The sequence below is a fragment of the Myxine glutinosa genome, chromosome 3 (assembly GCF_964187855.1).
Source record: "Myxine glutinosa chromosome 3, kmMyxGlut1.1, whole genome shotgun sequence".
Lineage (NCBI taxonomy): Eukaryota > Metazoa > Chordata > Myxini > Myxiniformes > Myxinidae > Myxine > Myxine glutinosa.
In genome coordinates, this window is record NC_136263.1 from 163,422,650 (window position 1) to 163,438,934 (window position 16,285).

Consider the following 16,285-nt stretch of genomic DNA (forward strand, 5'->3'; position numbering starts at 1 on the left):
CTAGAAGTAGAAGATCGTCCAAGACAAGTGAGAATAAGCCATACTTTGGAGATGACGTCATTCGCTGGTCCGATAACCAAAGATGTGGTATAAAAAACCAGGTGAGCTAACAATGCAGCAATGAAGGAATTCGGCCAAGGCACCGGCACACAACGACCTACCTACATCGAAAGACTCAATGCCAATGGTGACAGAAGCCAAGACGGCCGGCTTAAACACCGCCGAAAGACCACGGTGTACCAACTTATGATGCAGAACATCTTGCACTTAATATGATGACAACAGGTGCCATCCTCTGACGTACCATTACAGGTACAGGTACAGTACACGTGAGCACAGAGCAAAAGTTCACTGAAACCGAGATTAAGAAAAAAGAAAAAACACCTCGTGGTCCGTGCTCGATATCCGAGTTTCAATCTTTTCAAACACATGATGCTCTCGGTCACGGTATCTCCTGCGAGCTGCTTCTCCTTCAACCACACAAACAACAACTTCTCCATATCTTCATGGATAGAGGTCCGGAGCTTTGAAATAATCGTAACGCCCTTGGCTGGCGTTATAGCCTTTATGGACTCCTTCTGCTTCAAAATCGTACATATCGTAGAAGGAGTACGATCGTACTGCCTCGCCAAGTCGACAACACGCACACCTCACCTGGCATGCTCTTCTCCTCTGCTTAATAAAACCAGTTTATTTCTTTACATTCTCTTGTATTATGTACAGTATATACGAGGTCGTGCTTGTTTATACATTATTTGTTATTTATAAAGTACATTTTTGTTATTTAAAAGCACCTAACAAAAAAAATTGGTGTTTTTTTTTTGAGGCTGGAACGGATTAATAGCATTTCAATGCATTTGAATGGGAAAATTTGCTTTGACTTACGAGCGATTTGGCTTACGAGCTCCGTCACGGAACGGATTAAACTCGTAAGCCGAGGTACCACTGTATAAGGAGAACGAGACGTAGCGACGGATTTGTAATGTGTAGATTTTTGTACATACGGGGGTAAGGGCAAGGGTAGAACAGGTGACGGGTGGGGTGACGTACGATAGGGACGAGCTTATCTCCGCTCGGTCTCCAGGCGCACCTCACCTTTCATTGCCTTTATTGATGTGTTCCCTTGTGACCTTACCCCTCGCTAACCTGCCCTCTCTGTCTTCCTTCCCCGACCCATGGATCGTGCTCTCTGGGCACCGAGGGGAGCGTGCGGGAGTCTGCCATTGTGTGCCCGAACTCTCGCAACCACAGCTGCCTGCATCGATGCACCACTTATGGACCACCTGTCTGTGGCTGAGCACCACTTATGGACCCCACGGGTTGGGGCATGGCCCCTCTGCTGGAACCGGCCATGATGGCCCGAGATCTTGCTGGCGGACCTCAGTAACGTGGCACCTATGCCATACAGGTGATCCACCCCTAGTCGGCCCCTGTGGGCCATAAATAAAGATGGACACGTTTTGTGCATTTTTTATTTTATTATGTCCAAATAGGCCGCCAGCAAGAAGAACATGAAGAAAGACAACATCTGGAAGAACATTGGCCAGCAGAGGGAGCCGAAGAGCAAGAGCACCCAGGGTTTGTTTTCTTCATTATTAACTGTGGTGACTGTGCACTCTGGTGCGTTTTGGTGCATCATGGTGCATTGATGATGGTGCCGGTGCGCCGATGCAGCACAGGCTGTCTCCCCCCCCCCCCCCAAAAGGAACAATCGCAGGTCCTGGGTTAGTTTTGCAAATACCATTAGCGTCAATTGTAAATAATGCTCCCCACCGTTCATGTATAGTTTGAAGACAATTCCGCAATTCGGTTAGCTGTGGGCGTAAATCTGTTAGGCAGGGTGCAATGCAGCAGGGGGACATACTTATTTGTGTTTTAAAACGGTCACACTCAGGGTCAGGTTAAATGTCGAGGGAACTACACCTACGTGCCACACTAAAGTTAAAGTTTTATAGGCCCGAGCACGTGCCTGGAGGATGAGGGTGCAGTGTTGTGGATTTGAGAATTGTTGTAAATATCACCCTGTGTAGTGTAATGAATCTTGTTGTAAATATCACCCTCCGTAGTGTAAAGGTCAAAGGTCGTCCTCCTAGTTAATCCATATACATGCACGTAGCAAATGATATACCCTTCTAAATAGTTATTTCCTTATTATGTGTATTAGTTTAAGGCTGTGTTTTCCATTAGTTGACACTGCATTGCACCAAATTCAAATAAGATAGGTCCCCTTTCGTTTCTCATCCCAGCGGTGCGAGTGGTTTTCTATCCCAGCGGTGCGAGTGGTTTTCTATCCCAGCGGTGCGAGTGGTTTTCTATCCCGCAAGACGCCATTGGCCATGTGCTCTGTCTCGGAGAAGAAGGGGGGAGGAGCCGGCAAATCACGGGCGTGGCCCGCCCCTCGTCACCAGGAGGTGGAGCCAGGAAGCCCTCGCGCCCAACCAGGACTCAGTGGGTATGGCTTGGTAGGGCGTGTGATATAACCCGCAGCGCGACGCCCCCACCAAGAGATGAGTGAGGAGAGGCGATCAGATAAGAAGGGAGAGGCACTCGGCAAGTTCACTTGAGTTTAGAAGAGGGTCACGCATCGCGAGCTAATGCTATTGAGAGAACGCATTGAGCCACTGAAGAGCGCATTGTTCACGGTTATCAGAACTGTTCGCTTGTTACATACTCGGCTGAACCGAGAGGGTAACCGCCAAAGCCGGCCTACCGTTGCCCTGTGATAGTCCCGCACATGCCAAACGACGCGCGGAGAGCTCCCGCCGTCTGGTTCATCTGCTTCGCGGTGCGAGTTGGGGACTGGCGAACGAGCTACCTGGATGCCATACCTGAACCATCTCCTCCAGCCAATCCTACCTGCATTGCCCCCCGTGTAAGTCTGACTGTCGTCCGTCTTCTATGTTGTCCTGGGGTTTAAGTAAGCTTGTATAGGTAAGTTAGAATTGCACTGTGTCTTCTGGTCCTTCCATCCTTCTGTCTTTATTTTCTTTTCTTTCCTTCTCCTTGGTGCTTTTGATTGTGTAAATAATAGTTAGTAATAAATAATATTTGTCCTTACTACTTTTGTCTTCTTCTTCATGCTCGTCCGGTCGTCTTTGTGATTTCCCCATTGAAAACCTGTGGCGCGATTTTGGCCAACGTTTCAGGATCGGGTTTAGTCTCTGCTAATGGTTCGTGCCGCGGTTGCTAATCCGCTCGGCAATTAACATCTGTCCGCGGTCGCGAACGGGGTTGTGCACCTGCCTCTCCGGAGGGAGCTTGGGCAACTTCAGGACTCACGTCGGTCAGTCAAAAACAAAGGGGATTAATCCCCCCTTCTTAAGGGGAAAATGGCCGACGTAGAGATTCGTAACAATATATATACACATATATATATATACATATATATTGTTGTGGAAACGGAGTACGGTGCTCCCCTTATCGGGGGGGGGGGGGGGGGGGGTTAATCTCCCTTCTATTTGTACTGCCCGTCTCCGCTCCTGAAGCTACCCCACTCCCTTGTGGGGTGGGATTGCCCGAAGCGATTGGTCAAGGGATTCCCGTACGCCTCCGGCAATCCCTCCACGAGGCATGTGGGCAACTCCGCTCGAGACCACGGGCAAGATGGTCTTTGCCGAGCGGTTTTTAGCAGCCTGCGGTTCGAACCATTAACAAATACTAAACCCGATTCATATGCGTCGGCCAAATCGTGCCACAGGTATTCAATGGGGGAAATCACAAAGATGATCGGACGAGCATGAAGAAGAAGACGAAGGTAGGAAATAACAGGATTTATTATTATTTACACAAGACTAAAGGAAGAAAAGCAATCCAAGTAATATACAGAAAATGGAAGGAGCAGAAGGACACAGAGCAATTTCTAGCTTATCTATACAGGCTTAACTTATACCCCGGACAACACAGACAGACAGATGACATTCAGACTTACACGGGGATGATGACAGGAATGGCAGGGGGTTCGTTCATCTGACGAGGTTCCGTTCCGACCCACGACTCTCTCTCTCTCTCTGTCGGTAACCCTGGGGTTCTCCTCTCCAGTACCTCAAACCCAGCTCCAGCTTCAAACCCAGCTCAGCAGCACGCACCCCGCTCTCGTACCAGTTCAGCAGCACGTACCAGCTTCTCGTACCAGCCTCTCGTACCAGCCCAGTAGCATGTTCCTCTCTTTTGCGCGATTGTCGCACGCATATATCAAGCGGGGGCGTGACACACCCTCGGCCGTTTGGGTCCCAGCCCCGTGCTCTGTTTTGTGGTCTCATATGGCAATGTCACGGTCTTGTTGCCTTATTTGGGTATGGAGCTGAACAGCCCCGCCCCCCGTGGCGAGCCACGGGCTTGTAGCCTTACTTGGGCATGGAGCTGAACAGCCCCGCCCCCCCCCATGGCGCGCCATGGGCTTTTGGTGGCCTTATATGGCAATGCCACGGTCTTATTACCTTATTTGGGTATGGAGCTGACAGCCCCGCCCTCGTGGCGCGCCATGGGCTTGTCTCTTCTCGGCGACCCCGCCCTTCTTGTCCAAACAGAGCACGGAGCACATATTCACCATGGCAGCGAACGCCGCTTCCAAACCAGGGCCAGTTGAGAGGGCGCGCACCCCACGCTTGTCAAGCGGTTTTGCACAGAGAGGGAGAGTTTGACTGGGAAATGCAATCCTTGAAGGGGACCTATCTTATTTCATTTGGTGCAATGCAATGTCAACTAGTGGAAAACAGAGCCTTAAACTAATACACATAATAAAGAAATAACTATAGAGAGGTTCTATGGTTCTCTACGTGTGTGCTATGGACTAACTTTGGGGACAACCTTTGACCTTTACCACAAATGGAGGTATTTACAAGAACTACTATTACATTATTTACAGAGGGTGATATTTACAATAATTACACCAAGTGCAGGATTCTCAAATCCGCAATACGGCACCCACATCCTCCAGGCACGTCCCGGGCCTATAAAACTTTAACTTAATGTGGCACGTAGATGTAATTCCCTCTACAATTAACCTGACCCTGAGTCTGACAGTTTTAAAACACAAATAAATATGTCCCACTGTTGCATTGCACCCTGCCTAACAGATTCACGCCCACAGGATAACCGAATTGCGGAATGGTTTTCAAACTAAACATTTACGGTGGGGAGCATTATTTACAAGTGACGTTAATTGTATTTACAAAACGCAACCCAGGACCTGCGATTTTTCTGTTGGGAACAAAAAGGAAAATCCTGTGGGAGGGGAGGAGACAGCATGCATTGCATCGACGCACCAGCACCAATAAAGAGCACCAAAACACAAAAACACCATAACGCACCAGAAAACCACCAAAGCACCATAAAGCACCAGTGAGTGCACAGTCACCACAGTTCAATAAAACAAACAAACACACTGTTGGTGGTCTTGTTCTTCTGCTCCCTCTGCTGGCCGTTGTTCTTCCTGATGTTGTCTTTCTTGTTGTTCTTGCTTGCGGCCTATTTGCAATAATAAAAAGGCACACAACGCGTCCATCTTTTTTTATTTATGGCCAACAGGGTCCGACTATGGGTGGTTCACCTGTATGGCATAGGTGCCACGTTACCGAGGTCCGCAAGCAAGATCTCCGTTGGGCCATCGTGGCCGGTCCCAGCAGAGGGGCTAGGCCCCAACACGTGGGGTCCATCAATGGTGCTCGGCCACAACAACGTGGTCCATAAAGTGGTGCATCGATGCAAGCAGCTGGTTGCGGGGATTCGGGCACCCAATGGCGGACTCCCGCACGCTCCTCCTCAGTCCCCAGAGAGCACGGTCATCGGGTGGGAGACAGGGAGACAGAAGACAGGTGAGTAATGGGTCAGGGCGCAAGGGTACACATCAAAACAAGGCAAGGCAGAATGAGGGGCACATGGGAGCAAGCTGAGAAAGGTTCGTCGCTACGTACGCCCCCCACACGTGACCTACACTGCCCCCCTTGCCCCTCCCCGTATTTACAAAATCCTACACATTTACAAATTCGTCACTACTGTCTCGTCTTCCCCATATTTCCCCGAATACCAAATTCGTCACCACAATCCCTCTAACCAAATTTGCCATAAATTCAAATTTCTCATCAATTCCTCTTAAGGAGGAAGAGATGGAACATTAAGCACAATGTCACACCCACGTCATGATGCGTCTCACAATCCAAACATTTGCACAAAAATAACCAAAACATGGCATGGTGTGGAGTTACGTCACCTCAGGTGAGTGGATGTAGATGGTGCGAGGAGATTCTTAATCCTAACTATCCTCTAAATGACTTTAATACATTTTACATTACCCGGGGTCTTTCCCTGCCAATCCATTGGCCATCTTACACTCTATGCGGTTTTAAGAACCAAATTCCCATTGACCAAATTGTGGTGCTTCATCAATTTGGGGTCTCACTCCCCTGGTTCAACTCCCTGTGCCTTTGCACAATTTCAGGACTGGGTCGTGTGGCTCTCCCAGCAGGTCTACTCACCTGCACACCTCCGCCACTGCAGTTGGCCTCCGAGCTTACCTGCTCCTTACCCTAACCTATCTACCTGGGGAAGGCCCTCTGGCGCTCTCCCCACTCAGTGCCCTCTCTGGCGCTGGGCTACCCGGGTCCGTCCTCCGGATCCTCGGGCCCCATCCACAACTCTAACGGCTCCCAGAGCCCACCTGCGGCCTCACCTGGCCGACATCCTCACAGTGGCGGAGTGCCCATTCAACTACACACACTAACAGGCCACACGCCCAGCCATTTCCACGTCACTAATGCACCCATCCAAACACCATTCTTCCACACGCACCACAGATGCCAATATCCAACCACAATTTACCTATACCCTCTACCTCACTCTTAAACTACCCTCCCCGGGTATTCGTGATGGGGTCCATCCTCCCCATACACACCTTCGCACCATCCACTCCACTCCACAGTTTCCACCATACTCACTCCACACCATCCATTCCATACTCATTTTTTTCCAGACCATTTATTCCATACAACCATGCTCCATACCTGTATTTGCACACCTGTGCCATCACACCTGGTGCTTCCTGCACCCTCCTTTCTCCCAGGCTTCTTCATTTAATACAATGCACAATCACAATTATTCCTCATACGCTGCTCCATACACTTCCACGCTCAATACAACTCACAATCACCTCACACTTTTCACAATACACTTCTAACTCTCCAAACCATTGCCTCAGGCACCCAAATTCTCCCACGCTCATACACGCATCTTTCCCGAGCATTGCCTAACAATTCCTCATTTGCTCAATACTAAGACTCTCACACACACACGGCATCATCTGATCTACCTGGTGCCCTTCTAAAACTCGCGCCTCCCAGTCGCCCCTTATATTATTGCGCTCCCTCGTCGTTATAATCCACCTAAACTCTCTACGTCCCCGACTACTTGTACAATGTCGCTACTTACCTGTACAGTTACCTATGGTCAGCTCTAGGTCCCTATACAATTATCCAAACCCTCCCTCAGCGAGCTTACACTGCCAAATCCCATAACTAGTGCTCATGTGCCCCGGTTTTGAGGGATGGTGGATTTGCCATCCCTCCACCTCGGGCATCTCCCACTATTAATTTTGCCATCAAATTTCCTGCAAATCAAAATTTGCCAATCACTGCCAATCATTTTACCAATCATCAATTTGCCAATCATTACTGCCAATCCTATTCACTATTTTCAATTTCGGATCCAAAACACTATTACCATCACAGTCCACTATATCTGAGCCTCGGTGCGTCGTTACCTCATTAAAACTCGGCTTTGCAAAGCCGAGCAATGAATTTGGGTGGTTTGGTCGCCTGCAGGTTGAGTCCGTCCGGCATTCGGTTCAAGGGAGCCGGCATGCTCGGCCCGAGATTCCACGCACCATCTCGGCACGGATCCTTGCGGTCTCCGGCCCGATGGCTCGATCCCGCCCGGCCGGAACGCCGCAACCACAAGGGGGCACCGTTCCGATCCCTCCTACCTGCCCTTGAACCGGACCGGTCGCCTTGCCCGACAAGGCCTGGACTCGACCGTGCGGGGCGGGGCCAGGCCCGAATCCGCGCCGAGCCTCGCATCCAACAAAGCGCACCGCGCCGCGAGTGCTCGCGTCGGCTATCCGTCGCCCTAAACGCTGCCCCGTTTAACGTCGATGCTTCACTTGAATGCTCACACGCATACGCGACCCGTTTTGCACTCACCAAGCCCGGCGTTCCAACGCCGCCCGTACATTCCACCACCGCACTCCCTGTTACACACCACACCTCTCGCGCACCCTCTTGCGCACACTCGTCGTTCGCACACTTCGTTCCACACCTCTCCTCCGTTACGTCCTCCGTAACACTCACCATGGGCGTGCACTCTCGCATCCACCCACTCACGTGCTTCAATGGGCTCTCCCACACCCGCGCCACAACCAACTCAGGGGTGCTTTCTCGCACACTCATCCCAAGCGTGCATCCTCGCACCCGCTCCTCCACCAACTCACTCTCCGGGTCACTCTCACCCTCGCACGTACACTCCGTATCGCTCTCACTCTCTGTGTCACACTCCGTACACTCTGACGTGCATTCCCGCTCGCACTCGGTTTTACTCCCACACTTTATAACACACTCACTCGCCGACGCACACTTTTTCCTCACACAAGTGCCATTTTCTCTCACACTACGCCCCACGGACCTCCCACAAACGCCCGGGTGCCATATCGACCCAAATCGCGTGACAATTCTTTTCGCGCCAAACACTCTGCCGAAAAACCTCTTAGCACCATATACAGCGCGACTCACCTTTGGGATCCTCTTCTCCATGCGCACCTGCAAATCTTTATAAGGATTAGCAAGTACGGCATCAGGATGTGAACTTAGACTTTGTACAGTTTCCATCTCTCCCTGCCGCGAGTGCTTTTCTAAGCCCCCGGTCTCTCCAATTTCAATTCCCACTGCTTCTTTATCTTTATTCACCTCGACGACTGCTGGCTTTATTAAAATTCCCTCTGCTACCTCAGCGGTCGCCGGCTTTTCCATACCCCGGGTCGCGATCTCTATACCCGTCATTTTAATCGCGCTTTGCTCCGCCTCGCTCAACCCGCACTTCTCAACCCGCTTTACCTCGTCGTGCACCCCCGCAACCTCCTCGCTCAACCTGCGGTCAACCTCCCTCTCGGCTTCCCTTATCTCATATGCGGCCTGCCCCCTCGCCAACCCCTCATTAATTTCTTTGGCTTGGCCAATTATGCCCCCCAGTTTGTCCCCTAATCTGCTTCCGAATCCCTCAAATTTGCTTCCGAGTCCCTCCAATTTGCTCCCGAGTCCCTCCAATTTGCTTCCCAAGTTATTGGTGTTGGCCCTTACTTCTTCCCTCATTGGCATTGCATCCATCTTTTCCACCTCCTTACTCAATCCCCCGAATTTGGTTTTCCAATTATTTCCGATTTGCTCTCCATCGGCCCTCATTTCTGCCCTTGATTTGTCCCCCTCTATTCTATTACAACACCCTTCAATTAGATTTCCCAATTGCTGCCCCATTCCCCTGAAATTATCGTCTGTCTTCACCATAAAGGCTATCATTTGCTTCATAAACAGGTCCAAATTCATTGGTGGCGCGGGCTCAGCTGCCGCGGTTACGTGCGCGGCGCAATTTGGTGCCGCTGCAACCTCGTGCGCGAGGCCGCCATTTTGTGCGTCTGAAACCCCCGCTACCACATCCTCATTGCTCTCCTCCTCCATTTCCTCCCTGGGGTCCTGGGTCAATTCTACCCCCTCTAACTCTACCCCCACCGGCATCCGGTCGCCTTGATTATCCATGGCACGATTTAATTTAGATGTTTTCCACGAAATTTCGGCCGCTCCAAATTTTGACCAAATTGTTTGATGTTCTTAAAAATTTGGTTCGGGTCCAAATCCCAACTCCTCGACACCAATTGTTGCGGAAACGGAGTACGGCGCTCCCCTTAGCGGGGGGGGGGGGGGGGTTAATCCCCCTTCTATTTGTACTGGCCGTCTCCGCTCCTGAAGCTACCCCGCTCCCTTGTGGGGTGGGATTGCCCGAAGCGATTGGTCAAGGGATTCCCGTACGCCTTCGGCAATCCTTCCACGAGGCAGGTGGGCAACTCAGCTCGAGACCACAGGCAAGATGTTCTTTGCCGAGCGGTTTTTAGCAGCCCGCGGTTCGAACCATTAACAAATACTAAACCCGATTCATATGCTTCGGCCAAATCGTGCCACAGGTATTCAATGGGGGAAATCACAAAGACGATCGGACGAGCATGAAGAAGAAGACGAAGGTAGGAAATAACAGGATTTATTATTATTTACACAAGACTAAAGGAAGAAAAGCAATCAAAGTAATATACAGAAAATGGAAGGAGCAGAAGGACACAGAGCAATTTCTAGCTTATCTATACAGGCTTAACTTATACCCCGGACAACACAGACAGACAGACGACAGTCAGACTTACACGGGGATGATGACAGGAATGGCAGGGTTCATCTGACGAGGTTCCGTTCCGATCCACGACTCTCTCTCTCTGTCGGTAACCCTGGGGTTCTCCTCTCCAGTACCTCGAACCCAGCTCCAGCCTCGAACCCAGCTCAGCAGCACGCACCCCGCTCTCGTACCAGTTCAGCAGCACGTACCCGCTTCTCGTACCAGCCTCTCGTACCAGCCCAGTAGCATGTTCCTCTCTTTTGCGCGATTGTCGCATGCATATATCAAGCGGGGGCGTGACACTCCCTCGGCCGCTTGGGTCCCGGCCCCGTGCTCTGTTTTGTGGTCTTATATGGCAATGTCACGGTCTTGTTGCCTTATCTGGGTATGGAGCTGAACAGCCCCGCCCCCCGTGGCGAGCCACGGGCTTGTAGCCTTACTTGGGCATGGAGCTGAACAGCCCCGCCCCCCGTGGCGCGCCATGGGCTTGTCTCTTCTCGGCGACCCCGTCCTTCTTGTCCAAACAGAGCACGGAGCACATATTCACCATGGCAGTGAACGCCGCTTCCAAACCAGGGCCAGTTGAGAGGGCGCGCACCCCACGCTTGTCAAGCGGTTTTGCACAGAGAGGGAGAGTTTGGCTGGGAAATGCAATCCTTGAAGGGGACCTATCTTATTTCATTTGGTGCAATGCAATGTCAACTAGTGGAAAACAGAGCCTTAAACTAATACACATAATAAAGAAATAACTATAGAGAGGTTCTATGGTTCTCTATGTGTGTGCGATGGACTAACTAAGGGGATGACCTTTGACCTTTACCACAAATGGAGGTATTTACAAGAACTACTATTACATTATTTACAGAGGGTGATATTTACAATAATTACACCAAGTGCAGGATTCTGAAATCCGCAACAATATACATACATATACATATATATATACTGTATATATATATATCTATATATATATATCTATATATATATATCTATATATATATATATATATATATATATATATATATATATATATATATATATATATATATATATATATATATGTGTGTGTGTATATATATATATATATATATATATATATATATATATATGTGTGTGTGTATATATATATATATATATATATATATATGTGTGTGTGTGTATATATATATATATATATATATATATATATATATATATATATATATATATATATATATATATATGTGTATATATATATATATATATACACAAAGAATTAAGTTAAGCACCCCCCCCGTTTTTTTACAACCTCGCACATTACAAGTTTGTTGTCGTCAAAACAGTGTAATATACCCATGATATTGCTATATTTTCTGGAGAAGTGATATTATGGTCACATAAAAACATAACAATCATGCCGTTTTCAATATTTTATTCTGAATAATTTAAGGTGAAATTTTTTGGGAATTTTAGGCATATTTTCACCTCAATTGAAGTATGGAGCTATAGGTCCATCACGGACAGTGTGGATGACGTTTATGTTTTCTAACGTACAGTCATTGTTCTGAGAAGACCTCTAGCGATCTTTGCGTCAATAACGTGTGTAGGACCCACGTGATCGGATCACTGACTCAACCAATCACATTTTTTCACTTTGATCACTCAATTTCATCAATGGCTAATTGCTAATGTCATACCAATCATTATTTGATCTCACATACCTTAGAATATATGCCAATGTATACATATACACAAAGAATATATATTAGGGGGTGCTTACCTTAATTCGTTGTGTAGGGGTGCTTAACTTAATTCTTTGTGTATATATATATATATATATATATATATATATATATATATATATATATATATATATATATATATATATATATATATATATATATATATATATGTATTAGGGTGGTGCTCAAAATAATTTTTTTTTAATATTTACTGGGACATGGCTTTATGTTGTTCCTTTTGTTCCAAAATGAAAAGACACCAAATATGAAAGCAATCTGATTTTATTTAGGGGTGCCACATCAGCCTTCAAACTAAAGGTGTCTACAAAACTTTTCTATATATGGATCGAAAGCAAAACCAGAACTTTGTTTTATGAAAATCCACCCTCCACTCACTTTCTTTGTATTCTAGCAAACACAAGTTACAATAGCTGCACAAATAGCACTATATTGCTATGAAAACTCAAATTCAATGATAACAATCCAAATGTTCAGTTCATAAAATGAAGAGACACCATATCACATAATATTAAAAAACCCAAATATAATGAGAAATGTAACTCCTATTTCTGGGCCTGTTTCACCACTGTTGCCTTCTTGGCATCGGGGTACATCTTCCTGTGAGCAGCAACAACTTGGAGCAGAGCTTGCTTTTGCTCTTCATCGTTTGTAAGGAGCTTATTGTAGTCTTGTATCAATGCGACACCCCTTTCTGCCCTGTCGTTCACCACGACTAAGCCACTGGCGGCTTTCTTTGCTTCCTGAAAGCTGGTTTCTTGCTCCCATGAACCAGGATCCTTATCCATCCAATCAGTTGGGGTCCCTAGGATGCTGAAGAAATGCTTGGTGTGTTTTGTTATGAGGCCAGCGATTGACAGGGCGGTTCCTCGTTTGATAGCTGGTCTCTTTGGAGAGGGGTTTTCACCGTCATTTTTCAATGCTTCAATCATATTGATCTTGCTTTCTTTGTCAATTCTGGTGTCAAAGAATGCAAATGCCACTAGTACTGGGCTCATGTACCACGTGTGGCGGCCAAGTGCCTTCAAGGCTGCCTGAGCCATCTTCTGATTGATTTGTTCAAACTTTTCCAACTTCTTGAAGAGGTTAATGTCATTCAGGGGAGCCTCAATAGCTTGTGGAGCCCGAAACCAAGCCTGTACATACACAAGGCAGACAAAAATGTTGAAGGCTCGGAGTTCTCTCGCCTCTCGAAGTGTCAAGTGGAACTCTGACCGAAACATGAACACCTGTAGTGAATATAGTGCTTTTGCCATCCATCTGGCTCTGTGCATTGCTCCTGGAGCCATGATCCGGATTCCATGAGGTGGGATTCCTCCCATGTAGATGACAGTCAGTTCTAGGAGTTCACGATAATCATCTCGTGGCTGCTGATCTTTCAAACACACAAGAGCAAATTCCAGAGCTTCATCCATCATGTCATTGTTCTGTGCAAACTCAGCTGCCGTATCAGGATCTGTGAATCCATTTTTTGGTTGGTGATGGGCAATGGACGGCCACTCCGCCTGAAACCGCTTAAAAAGCTGGATGTCAGGGCCTGATGAAGGACCGAAAAGAGTGGTGAAAACATCTCCCAGCATGATTTCGTGCGCATGATGGCGGCAAGCCAAATGAATTAGTTCAGTCTGAAGCTTCTTTTCAATGAGGACAGCAGCCCCTCCACGAACACCTGAATTGCTGGCTGTTGTGTCAAAAGACAAAGCCTTCACCTTGCCCACAAGGTTCCAGCTCTTCAGTGTGTCCACTACAGCGGTTGCCATAGCTTCTCCTCCCCCGTCAGGTAACTTGGGAACATTCAACAGCTGCTCCATTCCATGGTACTGGTTGGACACAAGGATTGGAAGACGATCCACCTTCACATGCACAAAATCTCCAGTGACATCGGGAAGAAGCTTTCCATCCCAATGGACCACTAAAGGACCCTGCACATTATAATGAAATGCTTCTTTTATTTCGTCCATGGTTTTGCATCGATGCATCATGCGATTCCGCCGCACTGTCCATCGGTTCAGTGCCAGCTCTGCAGGATCCCATCCTACTGCTCTACAAATGGATGCCAAGTTGTGGACAGCCATTCGGTCACTTGTTTTCGTACGATCCAAAGAAGCTGCGACTTCAGGAGTGACAATGTTGATAGGCCTTCTTTTCTTGGGACGAGATATCCCACCATCAGATGATGAAGAACCAGCCTGTGCAGTGGTCTCAGAGTCAGAGTCTGAGTCTGTGACTTCCATAGCAGTAGCACCCTTCATGACCATTTCCTGTCTCTTATTTTCCTTCTCTGCCTTAGTCTTCTCCTTTTCTTCCCTTTCTTTCTTTCGCTTCGTTTTTGCTTCCAACACAGTGTCTACAGATCCAAGCCTTCCTCTCTGAGAATTGATCGTGAAGAAACTTCCTGTCCTCGGGGTTGGTGATTATGGCCTCCGAATCTGCATGCCTAAGATCAAACGTCTTCTCCAAGGAGGCCTTGAAGGATGCTTCCTTTTTCTCTTGGGTCGCACCACCCCGCTTTGCACCTTTTTGGAGGCTCCTCCATTCTTCATATAGCCTCTCCAAACGATGGATGCAGTGCTGCTTCGTCGTTGTAGGTAGGTGAGCTTTTTCCCAGAACTTCACAACCTCTTCAATGGTGAGGGTTGCACTCTCCCAGGCAGTGCGATTCTCCTTCTTCAGGTGATGGAAAAACAGGACAAGAGATTGATGCACAGTCGGGAGCTTGGCACCTTTGATGGCATCTCCAGAAGTGGACCCAATGAGATACACATTATCCTGAGCCCGAGTTTTCAATGAAACACTGGTACTAGCACATGCCATATCTGCAAAATACGCAAGAATGTGGGTAAAATCCTGTTAATTCTTACTCCACAGGGTCACTCTCTACAAAAGAGCCACAGTCAATAAGTTAGGCCTACATATTACACACTAAAAAAGCGTAACCCTGACCCCGGGAACCTGTACAAAACATGCATGAAAATTGCCCAGATAGTGATCATAGGAAGTCTCAAAACTGTATGTATAATATATTGTATATAACTATATATATAATGTATAATGTGTATTTATGTATATTTATTATTTAATGTATATTTTATGTATAAATTTAATGTATATTTAATTATAATGTATATATATTGTATAACTATATATTTATTTATTATATTTAAATTTTAATATATTATATTTATTTTTAATATATTATTTAATGTATTATATTTGTCTATATTTGTATAATTGTCTATCGTATAATTGTATATATAATGTATAATATAATATATATTATTATTATTTAATGTATATTTACTATATATTTATTTTTAATATTATATTTAATGTATATATATAATTATGTATTTATTTTGTGTATATACAGCCCAAAAAATGGGAATTCCTATTTTTGCATGGGGGAAAATTCATCACTGATGTGGCACCCCTAAATGTTATTGGATTCCATTCAAATGTGGTGTGGTTTCCTTTGACACCAAAAGGAACAAAAATAGACCATGTCCCGGAGGAAATCTGCATTTTGGTTTTTTGAAGCCCACCCTAAATTATATATATATATATATATATATATATATATATATATATATATATATATATATATATATATATATATATATATATATATATATATATATATATATATATATATATATATATATATATATATATATGTATGTATATATATATATATATATATATATATATATATATATATATACATATGTATATATATATACATATGTATATATATATACATATGTGTATATATATATACATATGTATATATATATACATATGTATATATATATATACATATGTATATATATATATACATATGTATATATATATACATATGTATATATATATATATATACATATGTATATATATATATATATATATATATATATGTATGTATATATATATATATATATATATATATATATATATATATATATATATATATATATATATATATATATATATATATATATTGTTGTGGATATGAGAATGTTTTTTTTATTTATTGTTGTGTAATGAATTGTGGTAAAATGTCACCCTCCTTCCTGCATTTGTTGTTGTATAAAGGTCAAAGGGCGTTCCCGTAGTTAATTCCATAAAGCATACA

At 45.7% G+C, this 16,285-nt stretch overlaps 1 protein-coding gene across 1 annotated transcript in view; it reads left to right on the forward strand.

The window, feature by feature from the left end:
• The window catches only part of MEGF8 (multiple EGF like domains 8), a 250,951-nt gene that overhangs the window by 94,357 nt on the left and 140,309 nt on the right, over nt 1–16,285 (forward strand). The window lies entirely within an intron of this gene.